The sequence below is a fragment of the Rhineura floridana genome, chromosome 15, assembly GCF_030035675.1.
Source record: "Rhineura floridana isolate rRhiFlo1 chromosome 15, rRhiFlo1.hap2, whole genome shotgun sequence".
NCBI lineage: Eukaryota > Metazoa > Chordata > Lepidosauria > Squamata > Rhineuridae > Rhineura > Rhineura floridana.
Window position 1 is genome coordinate 27,327,119 of NC_084494.1, and position 21,540 is coordinate 27,348,658.

The 21,540-nt window shown below is 46.9% G+C and overlaps 1 protein-coding gene and 1 pseudogene across 2 annotated transcripts in view; one reads left to right on the forward strand and one right to left on the reverse strand.

The window, feature by feature from the left end:
* LOC133370851 (free fatty acid receptor 2-like) overlaps positions 1 to 18,996 on the reverse strand; it is a 31,322-nt pseudogene extending 12,326 nt beyond the window's left edge.
* Positions 1 to 21,540, forward strand: part of LOC133370491 (free fatty acid receptor 3-like) — a 37,248-nt gene that overhangs the window by 3,163 nt on the left and 12,545 nt on the right. Inside the window, exon 1 of one of the 2 annotated variants that reach the window (XM_061596891.1) lies at positions 11,044 to 11,222. The exons of the other annotated variant lie outside the window; for it this stretch is intronic. The gene's annotated coding sequence lies outside the window, so the exon portion shown is untranslated. Of the gene's footprint in view, positions 1 to 11,043; positions 11,223 to 21,540 lie in introns of those variants that run through there. 2 annotated transcript variants of the gene reach the window in all.

Below are 21,540 nucleotides of genomic sequence, written 5' to 3' on the forward strand. Positions count from 1 at the left end.
AATTGCATAGTGCAGAAGTAGGAAACTTGTACATGTTGCTGGACTCCACCTTCCATCATGTGAAAATGCACATACTAGTGTAAAGTATGCATAAAAGTGCATCTATTCGTAAAAATAACATCCAGAAATGCAATATAGTCGTGGAAAATTGCATATGGAATTGTGTACAGTAGGATAAATTTGCACAAAAATGTGTTATTTTTTTAAAAAATAAATCAATGTGGCCACGTCTACACCATACATTTATTCCACTATTATCCCACTTTAAACAGTGATGGTTTCCCATAAAGAATTCTGGTAAGTGCAGTTTGTGAAAGGTGCTGAGAATTGATAGGTGATCCCTATTCCCCTCACAGAGCTACAATTGCCAGAGTTAAACCTGTTAGGCCCTCTTCCCAGAGAACTCTAGGGATTGTAGCTCTGTGAGGGGAATAACGGTCTCCTAACAACTCTCAGCAGCCTTCACAAACTATACTTACCAGGATTCTTTGGGGAAGCCATCACTATTTGAAGTGGAATAAAGGTCTGGTGTGGCTGTGGAAATGTGACTGGAAAAACTGGAGAGAAACCAAAATGGACAGAGTCAGCCATTCCTAAGTACAGCTCCTGTTTGATCAGCATATTTTTAGTGACTTTATTCAACCTAAATTCTAACACACTTGGCCACACTTTTCTGATCACCATTCAATTAAGAGAGAGTGGCATGAAAGAGGAATCATTTTGTCTGAACTTTTGTCTGGTTCTGAATTCAAATAGTTTTCAAATGGTTTCCCCCTCAGTCCATGTTTGAGGGAATATTCTGATTGCTTTAGTCAGCCATTTTATTAAAATATTTCAGTTTGATTTTTGTTTTTGTTAGACAAATGAGGATTCAGATCATAAGATCTTGCTGCTTTATATCACCTGATGTACTTCTCTGAATGAACAATTAAATCCTTACTTGCACATTCTCATCACTCTGTTGCAGTAGTATTAAAGAATGTCTTTATATTTGCATATTGATTTGGTACATGGCCCCTGTTAGGTTGCCCACAAGTGAATGCGGCCCTCATGCTGAAAAAGGTTCCCCATTTCTGGTATACAGATAGACATTCTCTCTCTCTCTCTCTCTCTCTCTCTCTCTCTCTCTCTCTCTCTCTCTCTCTCTCTCTCTCTCTCATACTAGAACTCAGGTTCATCCAGTGAAACTTGCTGACAAGACCCTGAGGACAGTGAAAATGTACATTTTAATGCAACTCGTAAATTACCTAACCTACGGAACTCACTGCCACCAGATGCAGTAATGTCAGCTAGCACTGATGGCTTTGAAAAGGACTAGACACATTCATGGAGGAAAAAAACTGACAATGGCTATTAGCCATGATAGCTAAATAGAACTTCTAGGAATAGGAGCTGTATCACTGAAAACCACCTCTGGCTGGGACAATAGGAGTAGAACAGGAGTGGGAAGATGTTCCCTTTTCCATCCTCCCATTTACTCACACTTGCTTAACACTTACTAGCCACGCTAGGAACTGCCATCCAATTTACTGCAACCCTGAATTCCTGAATATTTGAAAGAATTGCAAAGATCCAGTGGTATATTTGCATGTTAAAGAGCAAAGGTTCTCTAGCTTTGTTTGGTTGTCCAGTGAGCCATTTGGAAAAAAATGGATCACATCAGAAGCGTAACTGCCTTATAGACAGAAAAACAGTCTGTGTACAGTCTAAACTTTACAAGGCTGCCAGATGCATTCTCGTAAGTCACTTTGAATGACTGCATACGAGGGTTATTTTTGGCGAGGTCACTTTCTCTCTTCTATTATGAGAGTGTCATGGCAAGAGAATCAACACATACTAAAATTCTTCCTCTTCCACTAAAGGGCCTTGATAAACCCTATCCTTCCAACACACTGACGAATGCGCCAGTCCTTAGACTGCAATGTATGTACACCACAAACACATGAGGGCACCAGCGTACCACATCTAGAGAAACTGAGCATGCTGTCACGTCACCACCTTTGATACAACTGAAAGTCCTCCCTAAAGGATTAGCTACTTCTTGGGGATTTCTTCTTTCCATGGCAAGAAACCGTTGCCAAATTGAGAATGTCAAACACACACACATGCATGTATGTACGAAGCTCTTTGTTTTATGGGGCTGCAGTTTTATGCAGTGTTGAGACTGATGTAGTCTTGTCTTTGCAGTAAAGGGAATCAGCTTCCTTGCATAAGGCAGAAGGGAATAAACTAGGGTTGGGGAACCTGCAGCCCTCCAGATGTTGTTGGATTCCAACTCCCATCAGCCCTCCCAGCCACAAAAGTCAGGGATGGTGGGAGTTGCAGTCCAACATCTGGAGGGCCACAGGTTCCCCATCCTTGCAATATATCAGGCCTGGGCAAGCTTTGGCCCTCCAGATGTTGCTGAATGACAGCTCCCATCATCCCTGGCTATTGCCCATGCTTGCTGGGGCTTTTGGGAGTCATAGTTCAGCAACATCTGGAGGACCACAGGTTTTTCCATCTTTGCAATATACCCTCCAGTCTTAAGGCCCATCCACACCTAAACGCAAAATCCATGTTTTCCATATTCGGTTGGTGGCCTCGAGATCCATATATGTCCTGTTTGTGGCCGGATTTATATTGTGAAAACCTGATTTTCAAGCTTCCATACATGTGGCATTTTGAGGGGTCTAAATCGGTTTAGCATTGCCAACTCCCACAAGTCCACCCCTTTTCAGTGATTGGCCCATAAGATTGTTTGCTTTTCATGCGTTTTTTTGGAAGAGCGCCAAAACGTATATCTTGTTTTTTTTAATTCCCCACATGCGGCTGTGCAAAAGGGCAAAGTTAATGGACTCTCCCCAGGTGCAAGCAAAATAAATGTCTGGGCTGTTACATAGAACTTAGTGCATACTAAGGACGAGAGCCTGTGGTTACTCCTGATTCCACTGCATTTGTCGAACTGGGAGGCAAATCCCTTTCTGCGTTTGACTGTTTCCCACTATGTCCTGGTGTTACCGTTTTGAAAGGGCTTTCTGCCCAGTGCACCCACCAAATCTCCTTCATCGTTTTATACCGCTGCTATTTAACATGGTTAGTATTTGACTGCATTGTATTTTGTTGATTGCATTGTATTTTATCTTGTATTTGTATTGTATTTTATTGCATTTTAATGTGTACGTTGCCTAGAGTGGCTTCGGCCAGATAGGCGACACAAAAATTAAATTTATTATTATTATTATTATTATGCCTTCTTCTCCCAATTGGATTAGCATCTCCACCACCCGCCATGGGAGAAAGCAAGAGATCATCTGTCATTCAGTTTCAAGTTAGCAAAGGGAGGACCCAGATTAGTCAGTTTCAGGCTCACAATTTATAGTACTGCACCCTCTCTCTCTCTCTCTCTCTCTCTCTCACACACACACACACACACACACACACCGGGCATGCGCACACGAGAGAGTGCTCTGGCTGCCTGGCTCTTTGGTTTGTTTGGCTCCCCCTCCCATCACCATCACCTGTTGGGCAGGAAAAGAGAGGCTTTGCCTGCTGCTGGATCGGCTGCAAGATCAATGCCATGCCATGTTGAAGTACTAGAGCAGCCTTTCCCAACCAGTGTGCCTCCAGACGTTCTTGGACCACAATTCCCATCTTTCCTGACCATTCGCAATGCTGGCTGAGGCTGATGGGAGTTGTGGTCCAACAACACCTGGAGGCACACTGGTTGGGAAAGGCTGTACTAGAGCTTGCTCCTCTCTCCCCCTTTGAATAGGGATTTCATGGTAATTGGTGTTCAGAGGGTCTTACCATTGCCTCCCTCTGAGGCTAGTCCTCCCCAGCTGGCTAGGGCCTGCTCAGCTTGCCACAGCTGCACAAGCCAGCCCCTTCCTTGTCCACAACTGCCAGCTGGGGCGCAACTGGGCTCCTTGGGACTATGAAGGGCACGTAACCCCTGAGCCACTCACTGTGGGGGTGATCTTTAGCTGGCCCTTTCCACCCAGGAGACATGAGCGGGGATTTGAACTCACAGACTCTGGCCTCCCAGCCAGGCTCTCCTCCCCACTATGCTATACCAGCTGTTATAAAACACAATAGATAGATAATAATAACTGCCTCTGGAAAAAACCCAACAAGGGATAGAAAAATTAGCAGCAGGATATCTTAACTGCAGAAACAGGGAACACGTACATATACTTCTCTCTGTGGAAAACTAGCTCTTCATTCCACACCCCACTGAAAATGGCAGACCCTCCCAGCTCTCCCCTGACAGCTTTCCTTTCCTTTCCCAGTCTCTCACAGAGATCTCCACTTCTCTGCCTCTCACTGAGGGTCCTTCCAAATGCATGGAGGATAAGGCTCTCAATGGCTTCTAGTCATAATGGCTGTGTTCTACCTCCACTGTCGGGAGCAGTATGCCTTGGAATCTTAGTTACTGGGAATCGCAAGTAGGGAGAGTGCTGTTGCGCTCTGGTCCTGCTTGTGAGCTTCCCAAAGGCATCTGACTGGCCACAGTGAGAACAGGATGCTGGACCGGAAGAACCATTGGCCTGATCCTGCAGAGATCTTCTTATGATCACATGTTCGTTCCTCTCCCCATAGCTTTTCCACCACCCCACAATCAACAGTCAGTCAGCATTCTATGGCCACAGCACAGTACACTCACTCCTCCCCCTTCATCCTTAGCTTGGGGGCTGGATCAGGAAGAGTCTATGACCCAGAAGGCTGTTATGAGCACCCACACATTGTTTTTAAGTGAGGGAAAGGTAAAAAACAAAGCTTCACCAATTCCCCCCCTCCCATCATCTGAATTTCTCCTCTTCTGCCAGCAGCAGAAAATCCCTACCCACTTTAGAGGAGTTGAATAGGTCCCACCCTAAAAGTGCAGGTATACATTAGAGCATCCTGCCTGCCACCCCAGACCAACCTACTTAAACAGCCTGCCCTGCAGGGTGGGCAACAAGCACTGGGAAATGTGAAAACAGGGTTGATTGCTCCAGATCAGTAGTTCTCAAACTCCCCCCCCCCGGACCATTTCAGTGCACTGACTGGGAGTGGCTCTCCAGGATTTCATACAGGGAGTCTCTCCCAGACGGGAGTAGCCGGGGATTGAACCTGGGACCTTCTGCACGCAAAGCAGATGCTCTACCACTGAGCTATGGCCCTTCCCCATAACTTGGTTCCATTGGTTTTTGTCAGTCTGCACATTCAAGTCCTGCTCCCAGTGACTTTTCAAAACAGACAAGGACTTAGTTGAAAATCAAAGAAAAATTCTCACAAGACAAACGTAAAGGTTTGCAATGGAACACCTAACCCTGTTGCCAGCTTTGACCCTTTAAAAGCTGCTAGCCCCTAGGCTGCTGCCTTTCCACAAGGGGACTTTGAAAGAATAGCCCTTCAAACAGTAGAAGCTTTCAAGCAATGTAGTTATTTATTTTATTTAAAGTATTATTTCGGTCCTGCTCTTTAGCAAATAAAAAATAAAAAATAAGGCTCCCAGAGCAGCTTTCATCAAACTAAAAGGGGGGGAAAGGACAGTTCTTGTTCTCAGGCTTCCAATTAAAAACACATCATACAAAAGGAAAATGGATTGGATTGGAGGAAGAAATAAGCAAGCTCAGATTCAAGTTCTTAGTTACACAAGTTGTTCTAATGACCAGTTGGGGTTGAAAAACTGAAGAGAGAAGGGACCAAAAATTGCTGGTCAATCAACTGTACCGATGGAATGGCCCTGCACCCCTTCTCTGCCCTCTTCTCCTACAGTCTGATGGAAAGCCCCTGACAGCCTTTGTCCTCCATAAAATAAATACGCCTGGGTGCTCAAGCACCAAGTAGAACCTGCCCTCTATAGCATAAAATAAAATAAAAAGCTTTGTTGGGCCACTCTGAAGTTTACTGCCTCTTTCAGACCCTGATTCTGGTTACCGTGAACCAATAAAAAGATGAAATGGTTGACAACTCTTTTTCAGCCCAAATCACTTCTTGAAGCTGACACCAAATGCATTGTGGGCAACAAAGCTGGGCCAATATTGTTCAGGGAGCACTGGCTCTCCTGTAATTCTCTCTTCCTGTTTGTTTGAGAGACATTATTAACCCTGTAAGGAACAAGCTGTAAAAAGGAGAACACAGATAGCTAGAGATACTGAGTCACAAGGTTGCTGGAACCGGGAAGGGATCCCCCCTCTGCTTTTATTGGGGAAGTTGTTTAAGATAATAGGAAGGGTGTACCAAGGAAAAGATACACAAATATTGGCACACAAGCAGCTGCTGGGAGGGAAAGAGTCAAGGGGTCGCTTAAAGCAATCAGAGGGCTTATCCAAACCGAGCGGGATAATCCACGGTTTCCATATTCGATTTGTCATCTGATAGTCCTCACTTTGCCTTTTAGTTCGCTCTTTCCCAATTAAAAAAAATGCTTTTTTGCACCCGCACACGCAGCGGTAAGACCCCTACATTCTTTTAGCTTTTTCCAAGCTCCGCCTCTAAAACCTCCGCCTATCAACCAATTGGTCAGGAAAAAAATGATGTATGCTCCTCTCCCCCTTTGCAACGAAGCACAATATGGCTGTAAAGGAGTTCTCGCCTTGGAAGGAAATGCTGCTGGTCGGTTTCACGCCTGCCTTGTTTGTATTTGCGATATTATGCTTAAATGAATTTATGCTTTTCTGTCTTTATTGATATTTAAGGAGATACACACGCTGGCAATTGCACTTATTTCTCCAAAAAAAGCAAGAAACGTTTCCCCCCCCCCTCCTTCTCCCTTTCATTCCCAAGGAGAATGAAATTGACAAAGCTTTCTGGAGCAGGCTTGAAACCGACCAGAAGCCCTTTTCTTGTTTGTATTTGCCATATTATACTTAAAGGAATGTATGCTTTTCTGATTTGAAGCAAAAACCCCAGCAAGTAGAATGAAATTGACAAAGCTTTCGGAGGCAGGCTGAAACCGACCACCCCCCTTTCTCGCTTGCTGTGCATTGCAGTTCTCACCCAGAGCGGCCGCCCAGTTTGCAGGCTGGCAAAAAATTAAATGCATCTGTGCAGTAGTTGCAGACCCCCCCCCAACACCCCACCATTGCGATGATTGGTCCGCACATATAACACCTGTTCTGGCACGTTTGCACTGGCTACCTATTTGTTTCCGGGCCAGATTCAAAGTGCTAGTTTTGACTTATAAAGCCTTACACGGTGCGGGACCACAATACCTTACGGAACGCCTCTCCCGCTATGAACCTACCTGCTCACTACGTTCAACATCTAAGGCCCTCCTCCGACTCCCGTCCCATAGGGAAGCTCGGAGGGCTGTTACTAGATCCAGGGCCTTTTCAGTAGTGGCCCCCGAATTATGGAACAGTCTCCCCGATGAGGTGCGCCTGGCACCTACTCTTCTATCTTTTCGGCACCAGGTTAAAACCTTTTTATTCTCCCAGGCATTTTAATTGCTTAATGTTAAGTTAATTTTATATCAAGTTGTTAAATGCTTAAGTTGTCTTTTTTAGGGATTTTATCTGATGTCTATTTTATTGTATTGTATTTTATTCCTTGCTGTGAACCGCCCAGAGAGCCATTGGCTAGGGGCGGTATAGAAATTGAAATAAATAAATAAATAAATAAATAAATAAATTTTCCCGGGCTTATTCATGCACATGCGCAAAAGTGCAGATACGTGATTGGCTGGAATGAAGAGAAGGGGCAAGGGTAAACGCCCAAGAACCGCCCATCAGCTGTAAAGTCCGCGGTATTGCATCCTAACTCCTGAAGGCACAGCGGATGATTCCCGATTTTAAACAGCAAATCGCATTTTTGCTGGTATTGCAAGGAGCGGATTTAACCCGCAAAAATGCGTAACAGCGCAAGACGTCATTTGGACGACCGAAAAATAATGAACACACATAGCGGGCGTGTCACACATTTTGCAGTCATCTGGATGAGCCCAGAATCCGCTTTGGTCCTCCAGTCAGAACTGATGGGGCTACACAGGGCTACCCTCACCACTAGGCAGGGTTGCTAAGTTCTCACCCAGAGAGAAGAGCCAGTACCTTAAAATGGGTGAAAGTTGCTGTGGTTGCCAGCCAGCTGGTGTACCAATCTGGAGAGTAAAACCAAGTTCTGCAGGGGAAGTTGCACACACACACCCCTTCAGCCTGGCTGCCTCAGGGAAAGAAATGAGATCGCAAGGGCCCCTCTCCCTGGAGCCTGGTTGGACATTGAGACCGACTTCCTTTTGGGGAAGGGCTGTTACCTCAGTGGTAGAACATCCACCTGACCCTCAGAATATCACAGGTTCAATCCTGGCATCTCCAGGTACAGCAGGGAGAGACCCCAGTCTGAAATCCTGGAGCGCTGCTGCTGCCAGTCAGGGAAGATCATACTGAGCTAGATGGACCATTGGTCCCACTCGGTAAAACACAGCTTCCTCTGAGCATACTCAGTGGTCATGGTGCTGACTGACTGTTGGGGTGGTAGGGATCAGGGGTGTAGTCATCTGGGGACTCGGGGGGGTCTAGACCCCTTACTTTTTGGGAGCAGGGCCCAGGAGGGTCCCTATGTTTCCAGCATCCTACAAGCCAATCAACATGAAAGCGGAATGTGTTAGCCACTGAAAAGAGACTTCCAACATGCTTCCTTGCCCTTTCCTGCTGATTGGAGCCAATCAGAATGAAAGGAGGTGAGTCAACCACTGAGAAGACTCTTCTCAGTAGCTAACACTCTCTCCTTTCATGCTGATTGGCTCCTAGGGAGTCTGTTGTTGTGGGAGAAGGCATAACAAGGATCTCATTCTGAATTCAGCGAGGGGGGGAAGGGCTGGGAGGGGGTATGGCTGTCACTATCATAAAGGGACCCTGCACTTCTGAATTTGCCACTACACCACTGGTGGGGATGGAATGGAGTGGCTGGAATCCTGAACAAGGAACATTCCATGTGGCCACTTTTTGTCGCAGCTCCCACTTACAACTAGCACGAGCTAGCACATTTGCTACCCTGACAGCCCACATCAACTGCATGAAGCAGCTAACTCACTCTGCTTAATAGTAGTGTCGGCCTACCTTCATTTGCCTGGAACTGGAAGCCCATTGATGAAAGCAGAGGAAGTCCAGTTAAAGAAGTCCATTCCAGGCAGAGAACTGCACTCTTAGAGGAAAGAGGTCAAGAGCTCATCACAGAGTGTGAAGTGTATGCACGTGGGGGAGGGGGAAGAGGAGCATAGCTACAGCATGGACCTTTCAGGACTGTATTTGTTTAAGAATCACATTTAGGCTCCCCCACCCCACCCCACCCGTCAATTCCAGGTCAATCAGGATCAGAGGGAACTTCTAGACCATCTGTTTATTGTGTATTCATCCTTCTTTGTTTGCAGGGAGATTATGGCAAGCAGCATTCATTCAGATTTGTTTGCGGGGAACTTAGATGACAAAGCAGGTGTTATCCCACACTTTCCATTGCATTTCCTTCTCGCTTTCTTTGCTGAGCAAAACCTCCCAATCCACTCAGATTTGCCAGTTTTTGGTTGAACCCCACCCAAAAAGAGCAGAAGTCTGGAAGCGCCCAGAGTTGACCCGCACAACCCTGCTTCTTCCATGCATCCAATTATGCCCACTTTGAATGAATGCAAGGATTGGGGGCCCCAAACTCCATCCTTTTGTGCACCCCTCCAATCCATATAACTTTCTTTTTCCTGGACATGAAGAGCGTGTGCATGTGTGTGGTGGCGGTGTCCTGTGTGGAATCTTAAACACAGTGGCGGTCAGGGACAGAGGGCATAATCCTTGTCCAAAGTGAAATTTGCATAAAGAATTTATAAACTTTTGTTTTGTTGTAATCCATTTCCCATCAGCCCCAGCCAGCAGGGTCAATGGTCACAGGTGTGGGGAGCTGGAGTTCAACAACACGTGGAGAGCAACGAGCATAGGACGTGTGTGTGTGTGTCAACCCCAAAGCGTTAAAAGTAGATATCATCGTTTTTAATCCAGTAAAGCTTCTGCCTTTAAAAAGTGGATTAGCGATATGACAGGCAGAAGTTCAGCTGGTTCTGTCTGTCCCCCACTGATGCACACCCATGTCAGGGAAAACTGCAACTGTTCATTTTCCTTCTGTTGAGTCCAGTAGTGTAGATGCAAACTCAGAAGTGCAGGGTCCCTTCATGTTAATCACAGCCGTACCCCCTCCCTGATTTTTTTTTTGCTGTGGGGTTGAGAATGAGATCCTTGATAATGCCTAGGAACCAATAGTTATGAAAGGGGAGAGTGTTAGCTACTGAGAAGAGTCTTCTCAATGTTTGACTCACCTCCATTCATTGTGCTTGGCTCCAGTCGGCAGGAAAGGACAAGGAAGCATGTTAGAAGACTCTTCTCAGTGGCTAACACACTCTCCTTTCATGTTGACTGGCTCGTAGGATGCTGGAGACATAGGGACCCTGCTCCCAAAAACGTAAAGGCTCTAAGACACCTCCTCAGCCCCTGCATGACTACACCCCTGGCTGAGTCCTGCCAACTCTATACGAGTCCTTTTCGTTATAATCCTGTTCCCCATCTCTTTGCTTTAAAATAAGAACAACAGCAACAACAATGCCCGCTTCCATCCCCTCTTGTCCTCTCTCCCCTCCTTTTTCCATCCCAACAACCTGCAGCCCGGTCCTGTGCGTGTTTACTCGGAAGTAAGTCCCGCTGAGTTCAAGGAGCCTTACTGCTCCCAAGAAGTATATGTTGGTAGATAAGATCGCATTCACAGCCACATTTTGCAGACATGGCTCATGAAGGCTGCACAGCCTTATGTATACTTACCTGGAGAATGGTCTCACACTGACCTTGGTGGGAGCGACCTCCGACTGAGTAAGCCTGCAGAGGATCGGGAGGCACGTGCACTCTTTGGTGAGGGCTCCGTGTTTCCTGACCAGCAGCGGTCAAACCCCATTCAGCCTCTCCCGCGCGACGGCTCTCCTCAAAGCCCCGCCCCCGCTCTTCCCTAGCTCCGCCCCCGCGCCGTCAGTGGGATTGTCGCCTTTCCATCCGTCCGCTAGAATGCTTTTCTGTGGGGCATTGAGGAGGGCTCAGGTGGAAGGGAGGGGAGTCCAGGACCCGGCAAAGAAGGGCCAAGAAGCGATCCGCTAGCACTACCTCCAAATATACAGGATAGAGAAGAACTGAGATCTTGCAAAAGAAATCCAGGGGACAAGACTGGGCACCAGTGATGCAGTCGCTTTATTTTCCTTAAACGACCCAGGAGTCCAGTTGCCCCGACCTAAGGAGGTAAGTGGTAAAGTGTGCAGGGTGTAGTCGTCCAGGGCCTCAGGGGGTCTTGGATCCCTTTCGTTTTTGGGAGCAGGGTCCAAGCAAGGTCCCTATGTCTCCAGCATCCTACAAGCCAATCACACTGTTAGGAATGTGTTTGCCACTGAGAAGAGTCTTCTAGTATACTTTCTTGTCCCTTCCTGCTGAGCCAAAGAGTGAAAGGAGGTGAGTCAGCCCCTGAGAAGACTCTTCTCAGTAGCTAACACTTGCCACTTTCATGCTTATTGGCTCCTAGGGATGTCTGTTTTTGTGAGAGAAGGCATTAACAAGAATCTAATTCTCAACCCAGCAGCAAAAATGGGGTGGTGGTGGTTATGACTGACATGAAGGGACCCTGCACTTCTGAATTTGCCACTACACTACTGAAAGTATTTGTTGAGAAGGGGCTGACTGACTGACTTACAACATCTATGATTCTCCTGTATATCTGGTTCCATCTCTTTACAAACCAGGAATGGAATAGCCAAACCATACTTGTTGACTCAGGTCCACAAAAACATGAGACTCCTAACAAGAGATGAAAAATCCATACCTCCCCCCCCCCAAAAAATCTTAGGAATTGCTACAATGCCAACTCAGGGGGGAGAGAGAGAGAGAGCTCTGACTGCACCTATGAAAGGCAAGAGATAGAACTGATATTCAGTTATCATTTTGCATTTCTTGCTTTCAGTCTAAGAAGTTCAGAGGTGGCATACTGGGAGGGGGAATTATCTTCACAACAACCCTGTGAGGTAGGTTTAGTTTGGGGGGGGAGAGAGAGAGAGAATGAATGACAGTAAGCTTTGTTGCTGAGCGAGGATTTGAACCCAGGTCTCCCTGCTGTGCAAACAGCTACACATCCAAAGCTCTGATGAGTTTGCAGAATTCATTGCATGGTTGTTTTGGATCTTGGCCAACATCTCCAGAACTGTTGCCTATTGTAAACCTTCAGACGTTATTTTATTTATTTATTTATTTATTTATTGCACTTGTATACCACCCCATAGCCAAAGCTCTCTGGGCGGTTTGCAGCAACCAAAAACATTAAAACAAATATACAATTTAAAACACATATTTTAAAACAATTTAAAACACAATTTAAAAATTTAAAACAATATAAAAACAATTTAAAACACATGCTAAAATGCCTGGGAGAAGAGGAAAGTCTTGACCTGGCGCCGAAAAGATAACAGTGTTTGCGCCAGGCACACCTCGTCAGTGTGATCGTTCCATAATTTATTTATATATATATATATATATATATATATATATATATATATATATATATATATATAATGTATTAATTTTGAAAAACAAAGGTGGATTGACATGACAAAATGTTCAAAACAGATATAGTCTTTCAGTGTTGTACATAGTTCAATTAAAAAAAGAGCTGAACTTACCCCAACAAAGTCATAAGCACCTGTACCCCCTTCCCACGTTAGAAACAACGTATCTAAAAACAGCATCTTGCAAGAAACTTTCCCCCAGATGGGGGGGGGGCATCCACCAGAATCTCACTGATCTCCAAGGATGTTCTGTGGCATACCTTTAACACTGCCATGGTTCCAATAAAATTGTGTTTGAAAAAGGGGGGTTCAGATTACCCCCAATGCATACTGATTGAGGCAGGAAGCTCCATGCATGCAGGAGCTCTATGCATGCACATTGTGCACAGAGCCCTTCTCCAAACGCTCAGGCACTGGGGGAAGGTTGGCTGCTGCCTGCGGTGAGAGGGAGCTCAGCTAGCTTGTGTGGCCATGTGTGTGTGTGTGTGTGTGTGTGTGTGCATGTGTCTTCTGAATCTACCTAAGAAGATGTTGTAAAGTGTATCCTGCTAAATTGGAATTCATATGTGGATTCGACACTGTGGATCTTGGTCTCAACAATTCCTGGCAATGGTAGGCTCACAGCAGAGAGCAATTGGCCTTCTTTACATGCATACTTTCACTGCTGAACATCCTATTAATCACCAGTGGCTGAGCAGCTCATATCAAAGCTTATTGGATTCATTTGATTGGTTGTTTTCATTTGTGCTCTCCGTAGTGCTTTGACACACCATCTAACTCTTGCATTGCTGGTTCGTGCAGGCAATATGTTTCTTCTTCTGTATGTAGTCAGGATCTTTATACCCTATAGGCATGCCGTGATGTGAGCTCTGGGCCATAAAATCTTACGCGTGATACATATGTTCATCTTTAAAGTGCAATAAGACTCTTTATTGTTGTCTGATGCAACACACTAACATGGTTTTCCCTTCAGAATGACATTCCATTGAAAATGAAGTGAGTAGGGCTGGCTACAAGTTTGATTGGCCTCTTGGCAAAATGCCCCTGGCGGCTTTGTTCTGGCATCAGTGGGCACCCTGGTGGGCTTATCTGGCAGCAGTGGGAATGACAGTGGCATCAGAACTGCAGTCAAAGCCAAGTGGCAAGCTGGCATCAGCGTTTCCCACAATGCCCTGGAGTGATGTGACTGTCCCCCTTGCTGCCCCCTGTATGAACCCTAATCCCCAGATTTCCAGCATTCATTTTTTAATAAGAGACAGTTTCCAGCATTTGTAGAACCTGAGAGATGAGATAAAATGAACAGGCATGATTCTTTTCAATGTTTGCATGTGAGAAATCAGCCTCCTCCCCCTCCCCTGGAAAAATCCCTGCTGATATCCATGGGCTAGGGCAAGCATTAGCACTGGATCCTATTGGGGCCACAGTGTCTACCCAGGGATGCCGCCTGTTGGAGCAAGGTTGGCATGGGATTTTTCCCAAAGAGGCTATGGAGCTAACTAAGATAAGAAGAGCCCTGCTGGAGGAGGCCAGAGGCCCATTTCTAGTCCAGCATCCTGTTCTCCCAGTAGCCAAACAGATGCCTATGGGAAACCCGCAAGCGGGGACCTGAATGTAACCCAGAGCTTGGAAAAGTTACTTTTTTGAACTACAACTCCCATCAGCCCAATCCAGTGGCCATGCTGGCTGGGGCTGATGGAAGTTGTAGTTCAAAAAAAGTAACTTTTCCAAGCTCTGAATGCAACAACACTCTCCCCATTTGTGATTCCGAGCAACTGCCTTATGTTCAGAGGAACTGGCAATCATGGGTTTAGAGTGATCGAAGGTTTAGCATTGTGATGGGCTTCAGCACCTAATGCAGCAGGTGAAACAGCTTTCATCCGTCTGCTGAGAACACAGTTCATGTCTCCCACTGTTCCTAGAGAGCTGCAAATGGACTTTCCTTTCCCATCAGGCGCAAGTGATGTCCTGGCTTCCACCATTCCTCTTACAAGATAACCAGGCTCTCTTTTCCCCAGAGGTGGCTGAACGACCCCAACATTCCAAATGCTCCTAAATGGCTCCATTCGTAATCGGATGAAGTCCAAATATTTAAATTTGAGATGATTTAGGGCAGGCTGGGTCTTCATTGGTGCCAGGATTCTGTCTGAGCATCTGTTTTTCAATAGCTAGGCCTCTCTTACCCTGGAACATATCAAGCAAGAACAGATGAAATTGCGACACTACGAAGGAGAATCCTCATGCAGTAAGGATTAGCTGTGAAAGGAAGATCAGAGAGTGGTGTTGAGCCCTGATGTCTCCCTTCTTCTAGAAATTACTTTACAGGTATGGTGGTTGCCCACCTAGGTCTTAAACTAGCCCTGTGTAACTCAGACCACCATGCTGGCCTCAACCCATGGGCCATGTATTGAGGCCTGCCAGAATCTCATTAAAACTGATGTCTAGAGGCTCACAGGTTCCTCATCCCTGAGTTAAAAGGAGCATGTAGCAGATGCAATGGGAAAGACCTGTGACTGAGACCCTGGCCAGCTAGATCATTAGGCTAGTTGGCAAATCATAGACTCATAGGATGGTAGAGTTGGAAGGGGCTTATAAGGCCATCATGTCCAACCCCCTGCTCAATGAAGGAATCCAACTTAAAGCATTCCCCCACAGGTGACTGTCCAGCTGCCTCTTGAATGCCTCCTGTGTTGGAGAGCCCACCTGCTCCCTAGGTAATGGGTTCCATTGTCGTACCACTCTAACAGTTAGGAAGTTTTTCTTGATGTTCAGCGAGAATCCAAGCTGGCACACAGCACTTCTGCTCCGCTTCAGAAGCCCTTTAGGGAACTGAAGTTTCATTCTCCCCCCCCCTGCTGTGAACATCTTCTGATTAATCCTCTGCAGATGTCTACTAGTTGTCTTAGGGACAATCACAGCTTAAGGTCAGCAACCAACTACTAGTTCCCATGACTGTTTCAGACACAATTTTTAATTAGAGCATCACATTGTACAGCTTCTACTGGACTAGCCCATTTTAGACTACAGGTGGAGGACTGCATGTTTGAAGAACGCTTCCCATACAATTTAAAAGACGCAAACAAGAAACCCTCTTTGCACATTAAAGGATGAGTATATCAGTGGCGTACTCAACACCCTTCCTTTCACCTACTATTGTTCTTTCTGCAGGGAGTTTTTATCTAGGGGAGTCTTCCAAACACACATTTTCCCAGCTGCAGTGGTACAGTCCAGCCAGAGCTGCAATCGTGTGGTTCTGTTGGTTTCACCTCTCGACTCTCAGCCTGGGTCAAGGCTGTGGCACTACCATGCACCAGAACCAATAACTGAGACCAGTTGTGACTTCTCCATAGGAACACAGAAGAGCTGGAAGGGACTTTGGAGGCTATCCAGTCCAGCCCTCTGGCACATGCAGGGGCTGCAATTCAGGATCCCACTACAACAGGGGTGGGGAACCTCAAGCCTAGGGGTACAAATGTGGCCCTCCAAGCCCTTCTATATGGCCCTTGGGACTCACACCACACCCCCTCTCCCCAGGCCACTCCTTTGCACCTTCCTTGAGGGTTGTTGCCCTGCCAGAATGTGTCCTTGAACTCTGAGAATGCCTCCTGCTTGCCTGGGTGGAAGACAGAGTGTGTGAGTGCGTGTCAATACTAGCCTACTGCGCAAAGGTAAAATTTATATTCATTGTTCAGCCCACTTTTGCCTCTGCTTCTGCCTCTGCCTGGCCTGTGGCCCCCAGCAGGTTGCCCAGAAGGGAATGCGGCCCTTGGGATGAGATTCCCTCCCTCTGCACTACAACATGCCAGGCAGATGGCTCAAAGACCTTCCTAACTGTCAGCTCTTCACTGAGACAGCAGTGTCGGTGGGGGTGCAGGCAGGGCTGGAGATTCCTTGGTAATTGCCAGGCCGTAAGTCCTCAGCCGGCACCTTGGCTATAAATCTGCCAGGCTAGCAAGGAGGAAGCAAGATAAGGACAGAGGCCATTCAAAGCTTACATGCCAAGCCAGAAATCCAGAAGAGACATCAGTGAAGGTCTGGGTCTAGTTTGCCAAGAGATCAGTCCAAGTCAAGGTTCAGGGGATAGGAAGACACACAGTGGTCACGCCTGATGTTGTAGTCAGCAACAAGCTGAAACCAAGGTTTGACTTTTAAGGAGCAGGTTTGTCAGCAGGTGTGAGCCATCAGCGTTTTGGCCTTAAGTGGACAGGCCTGCCCCTCTTCTGCCTGAACTTCTGTTGTCTACGTTCTGCAGGTGAGGGGGGAGTATCCTGTTCACTGGCTGCGTCTGGCTGAAGTGCTTCACCTGTGTCTGGGGTGCTCTGCAGCTGGGGGGGAGAAGGAGCTGGGTTCTCAAGAGTTTCCTCCATTTTTCATTCTGGGTCTGCTGTTTCTGGGTCTGCTGCTGTTACTCCCGAGTCATCCTCATCTGATGAGTCCTCTGATGGGGCCATGACACTAACCTAGAAACAATTTGTCTGTATCGCCCAACATTGTCTGCTCCAGCCTTTCTCAGCTTTTGGGTCCCAAGTTGTTTATTTATTTAATTTATTATTTGATTTATATCCCACCCTTCCTCCCAGCAGGAGCCCAAGTTGTTGTTGGACTACAACTTCCATCAGCCCCAGCCAACATGGCTGACAGTCGGGAATGATGGGAACTGTAGTCCAGCCAAATCTGGGGACTTAAAGTTTGGGAAAGGCTGGCTTGCAGTGGCTCCCAGGCAGAAAGGGGTCTTTCTTCTTTGCCTGTTCCACGATCCTTTTTAATATGAGATGGCGGGGGCCTTCTGCAAAGAGGTGCTTTCTTGCCAATCTCCAACCAGTCTCTGGACTAAGCAGCCACCTGGACTCCCAGATTGCCAGGGCTCCTCTGTCTGCTCTGAAGTGTGTGATCATGTGAGCAGAGTGGAGAAAGGTGACAAATCATGCCTGAAACCAAACAGCTGCGCTGTGCAACACATTTCCCAGTGGCTTGAAGCTGTCTGCCGTCTCCCAGCTACTGAGGTTAAAGACCATCTTGTTATGGTAGTCGACAGACTCGCTGTGTTTACTGGTGTATAGCATAGCAGAGGAGCCCCTACAACTCTCAGACCCCATCATGCACCAGGAAGCATACCTGGGCAACTTGCCAACCACCCTGCCCTCAACTTTGCCCCATTCAGGGCCATATGTCTCCTGTGGGTCTGTAGAATTTTCACTGGTAAGCCCATTTCCCACCCAGATAGCCTCTGGTTGGGTTATAGAGACAGGTGGCCCTCCCTTGAAAGCTGGTGGGATGCAGCAGTTACAGCAGGATTGGGGAATCCTTGGTCTTCCAGTTGTTGCTGAATTATAACTCCCATCAGCCCTAGCGATTGTAGCCAATGGCCAGGGATGATGGAGGGTTGTAGTGCAGAAACATCTGGAGGACCAGAGGTTCCTTGCACCTGGGCTAGAGTATTGGATTAGAATTTGGGACACTTTGCTTCAAATCCCTGCTCAGCCAGGAGGGAAGGAGGGGCTGTAGTGGTTAGAGCACATGCTTTGCAGGCACAAAATCCCAGGATTGATCCTCAGCATTTCCACCCAGAGCTGGGAAAGGCACATGTCTGAAACCCTGGAGACCCCCCTCCCCCCAAAAAACCCCAATGAGGATTGAGCATGCTCAGTAGCCATGGAATGTCATTTGGAAACTATGGGAAATCAGCAGGTGGGGGAAGAGAAATGCCAGGCTAAAGCTTCTCCCACCATATAGTAATCTGAAGGGAGGCATGGTTGGCTGGCAGGAACCCTAAACAGGCAAGGATGCACTGCACCCTTTTGTTGCAGCGGATCTCCCTTCAGAAGCCCTAAAGAGAACCCAGAAGCCCTGGTAACCAGAGTTCCTCCACCTCTGTTACTTCCTAACCACTGGCACTAAGGATGGGGGAGAAATTTGATTCAGTGTGCATTTGAAGCTAAATTTATCAAATCCGCACTTTACAAAACAAGTTGAGAACCAAACCACAGCCATCCTTCAAAACTTGCACTTACATGAATTTTGCGATGTACTACTCTAACCAGCCAGTGTTTACAAAAATGAATATATTAGGGGAAAGTGTGCATCGAAAGGAATACATGAATGAAGCTAACACACCCAAACCCATTCTCTTAGGACAGATGTCTTGCAAAAATGTATACATTTGTCAAAACTGCCTGCAAACACGTTTATTAGGAGAGATTCGCACTAAAATGCTGGAGAATTTTCACGAGGGTTTTAAAAAGAAAATTCACAAATTGCTGGAGAAATGTGGGGAACTGAACTGAAGTTTGGAAAAATGAGAAACAGGGAGAACCTTTCATCCTTAGCTGGCACTCTCAGACAATAACTGGATTTTACATTCCAGTGAGGAGGGAATGGGAGATTGCCTATTTAAACCCTTGGGAGGGATTGCGTTCTGATGTGCACTCACCTCTGTGGAGCCAGCCAGCCAGGGCTTCATCTGACATCATCAGAAGCAAGGTGCGACACCCTCAATTGAAAGCCTAGTTCTGTTGCTTGACTGACACTGAAAGAGGCGCCACCAGAAGGCACATATCTTTCCATCGCCTTTGACACATTTTTTCAAACTGAAAAGAGCCAATTCTTTTAGGTCAAAAGGAAAGGGTATGAAGACTTGAAGTGGGTGAGCGAAACAGTTTGCAATCCTGTGTCTTCATATGATGCTTCCATATTTCAGATATCTTATCAAAGAACTACTGTAGTTTAAAGATCAGGATTGTGGATAAGGGCTCCCTATATAGAGGCCCAACCAGTGGCTGGTGAATTTACAAGTGTCTGCCTGCTTCTGCCCTAACTTCTGTGTGGCTCTCCTTTGGGACAGGAAATTCATCATGGATCAGGCTGGCTTTCCCAAGATGTCTCTCCCTGTTCCCAATATCCTGAGTGATTCTTAGAATTGTCACATTCCTCTAGCCCCAGACAGAACTCCCTGTGGCCAGGCCTGGCATCAACACGTGGCATCCTAAGGCAACTCCCAGGGCCCCACTAACCCAGGAGGGCCCACCATCTCCAGGCTCATCATGTCCGGTGGCTAGATGTGTGAGTCTCCATTTTAATTTCCCACAATGCCCCACTTTGTTGGCTGCCCCAGGGCATTGTGGGAAATGGAAATGGTGGCTTTGTGTGTTGCTGTCACCACCACTGCTAAATAACCCTGAGGGGACCCAGCAACGTAAGAGGTACTTTAAATGTATGCAGTGGCATACATGTCAGTGGGGCAGGGGAATCCACTCCAGGTTTTAGTCCAGACTTTCAAGGAGCTGTCGAAAGAGCCACCAGCTGCCACAGAATGTATAGTATGTACGCAGCCTTACTTTCCCATTCTGCTCTCCACTGCCATGGGGTCCTGAAACTTTGTTAGGGGGCTCCTTCTGTGTGTGACCCATTGCCTCCCTTTCTCCTATAGGCCCAGGGAAAGCTTTTCAAGGACTGACTGTCAAAATGAAGGTGCATTGCCCTGCCCATCATGGCAATTAGCTTCTGACACTCCTATTTATCAGACCTCACTTACATCATTGGGTCATCACCAGGCCCCGCAGTAAACTGCTCTTTAATTGCCTGCCTTTTCTATGTCCCCAGAGAGCAGTGAAAGTCATTAGAACTAATGGGCTTGAGGACCGTCTGATTTCCTGACTTACGTATTCTATTACGGCATGGCATAATTCACAGGAAGAAGCCCAATTATGGAAAACTTGCTGAAAACAAGGCACAGGAAAAAGCAAGCTATGATGAGCATCCAAATAGGGGTGCAAGTGTAGCGCTAATTTCCGCAATAAATGATACCAGAAATAATCTGTTAGCAAGGCTGGGGACCCGGAAGATCGTAGGAGTGTTTTGCTAGCTGCTGCTGCTCATGTGACAGGCATCCCAGCATGCAGTGTGTTCCCACCCTTTAGTCACGCAGGTTGTTGGGGTTTTTTGCCTGATGAACGTTGTACCGGTATTCTGGCATCAGCGCAGATAGCAGCAGCATTTCCCACACACACCCCATCTTGATACAACTAAAACAATTTAAAAAGTCAGATCCTAAAGGGAGAGAGCTTGCATGGCGACGGGACAAGATCTTTGACCTCCTACACAGTGGGGAACAGTGTGCATGGGACGAAAACAAGCTGTGTGAAAGACAGTTGCGAGAAATGCCGCTATATTGGCTGAAAAAGTACTGTTCCTTATTGCAAGAGGTACTGAAGTGTGAAAGGGATTTTAGAAATCAAGACAGAAGTGCTACCTTTTAAATCCGTTAAACTAGTGCTATTAGCCCCATGTGTGAAAGCACCCTTGCCACTAATAAAAATGGGGACCACAGTCTACCTCAGGTGGGGAGTCTCAGGCCCGTGGGTCAAATGCAGCCCTCCAGGTCTCTGTATCTGGACCTTGGGACTCTTCCTAGGACACCCACCTTTCCCCCTCTTACTCAGGACACACCCCTCACCACCCTTGCTTCACAACTTCTTGAATGTTTTCCCCTGGCTAGAATTCCCTTGATAATGCCTCTTGATAGCCTGGATGGCAGACATAGGCGTAGAGGTGTGAGTGTGTGGCCACATCCGCACCAGACATTTATTCCACTTTAATCAGTCGTGGCTTCCCCCAAAGAATCCTGGGAAGTGTAGTTTGGGAAGGGTGCTGAGAGATGTTCAGAGTATTCCCCTCACTGAGCGCCAATTCCTGGGAAGAGGGGCTGACTGTTAAACCACTCCAGCCATTGGACCTCTGTCAGAGGAGGAATAGGGGTCTCCTAACAACACTCGGCACCCTTCACAAACTACACTTCCCAGGATTCTGTGGGGGAAGCCATGACTGTTTAAAGGGGAATAAATGTCTGGTGTGGATGTGGCCTAAGTGTGCATGTGTGTGCATAAACTAGACTACTGCACTGCCCACGTTTGTCTCTGGCACTGCCCACCACTGGTATGTGGCCTCCAGAAAGTTGCCCAGAAGGGAATCCGGACCTCAGGCTGAAAAATGTTCCCAACCCCTGTTATACATAC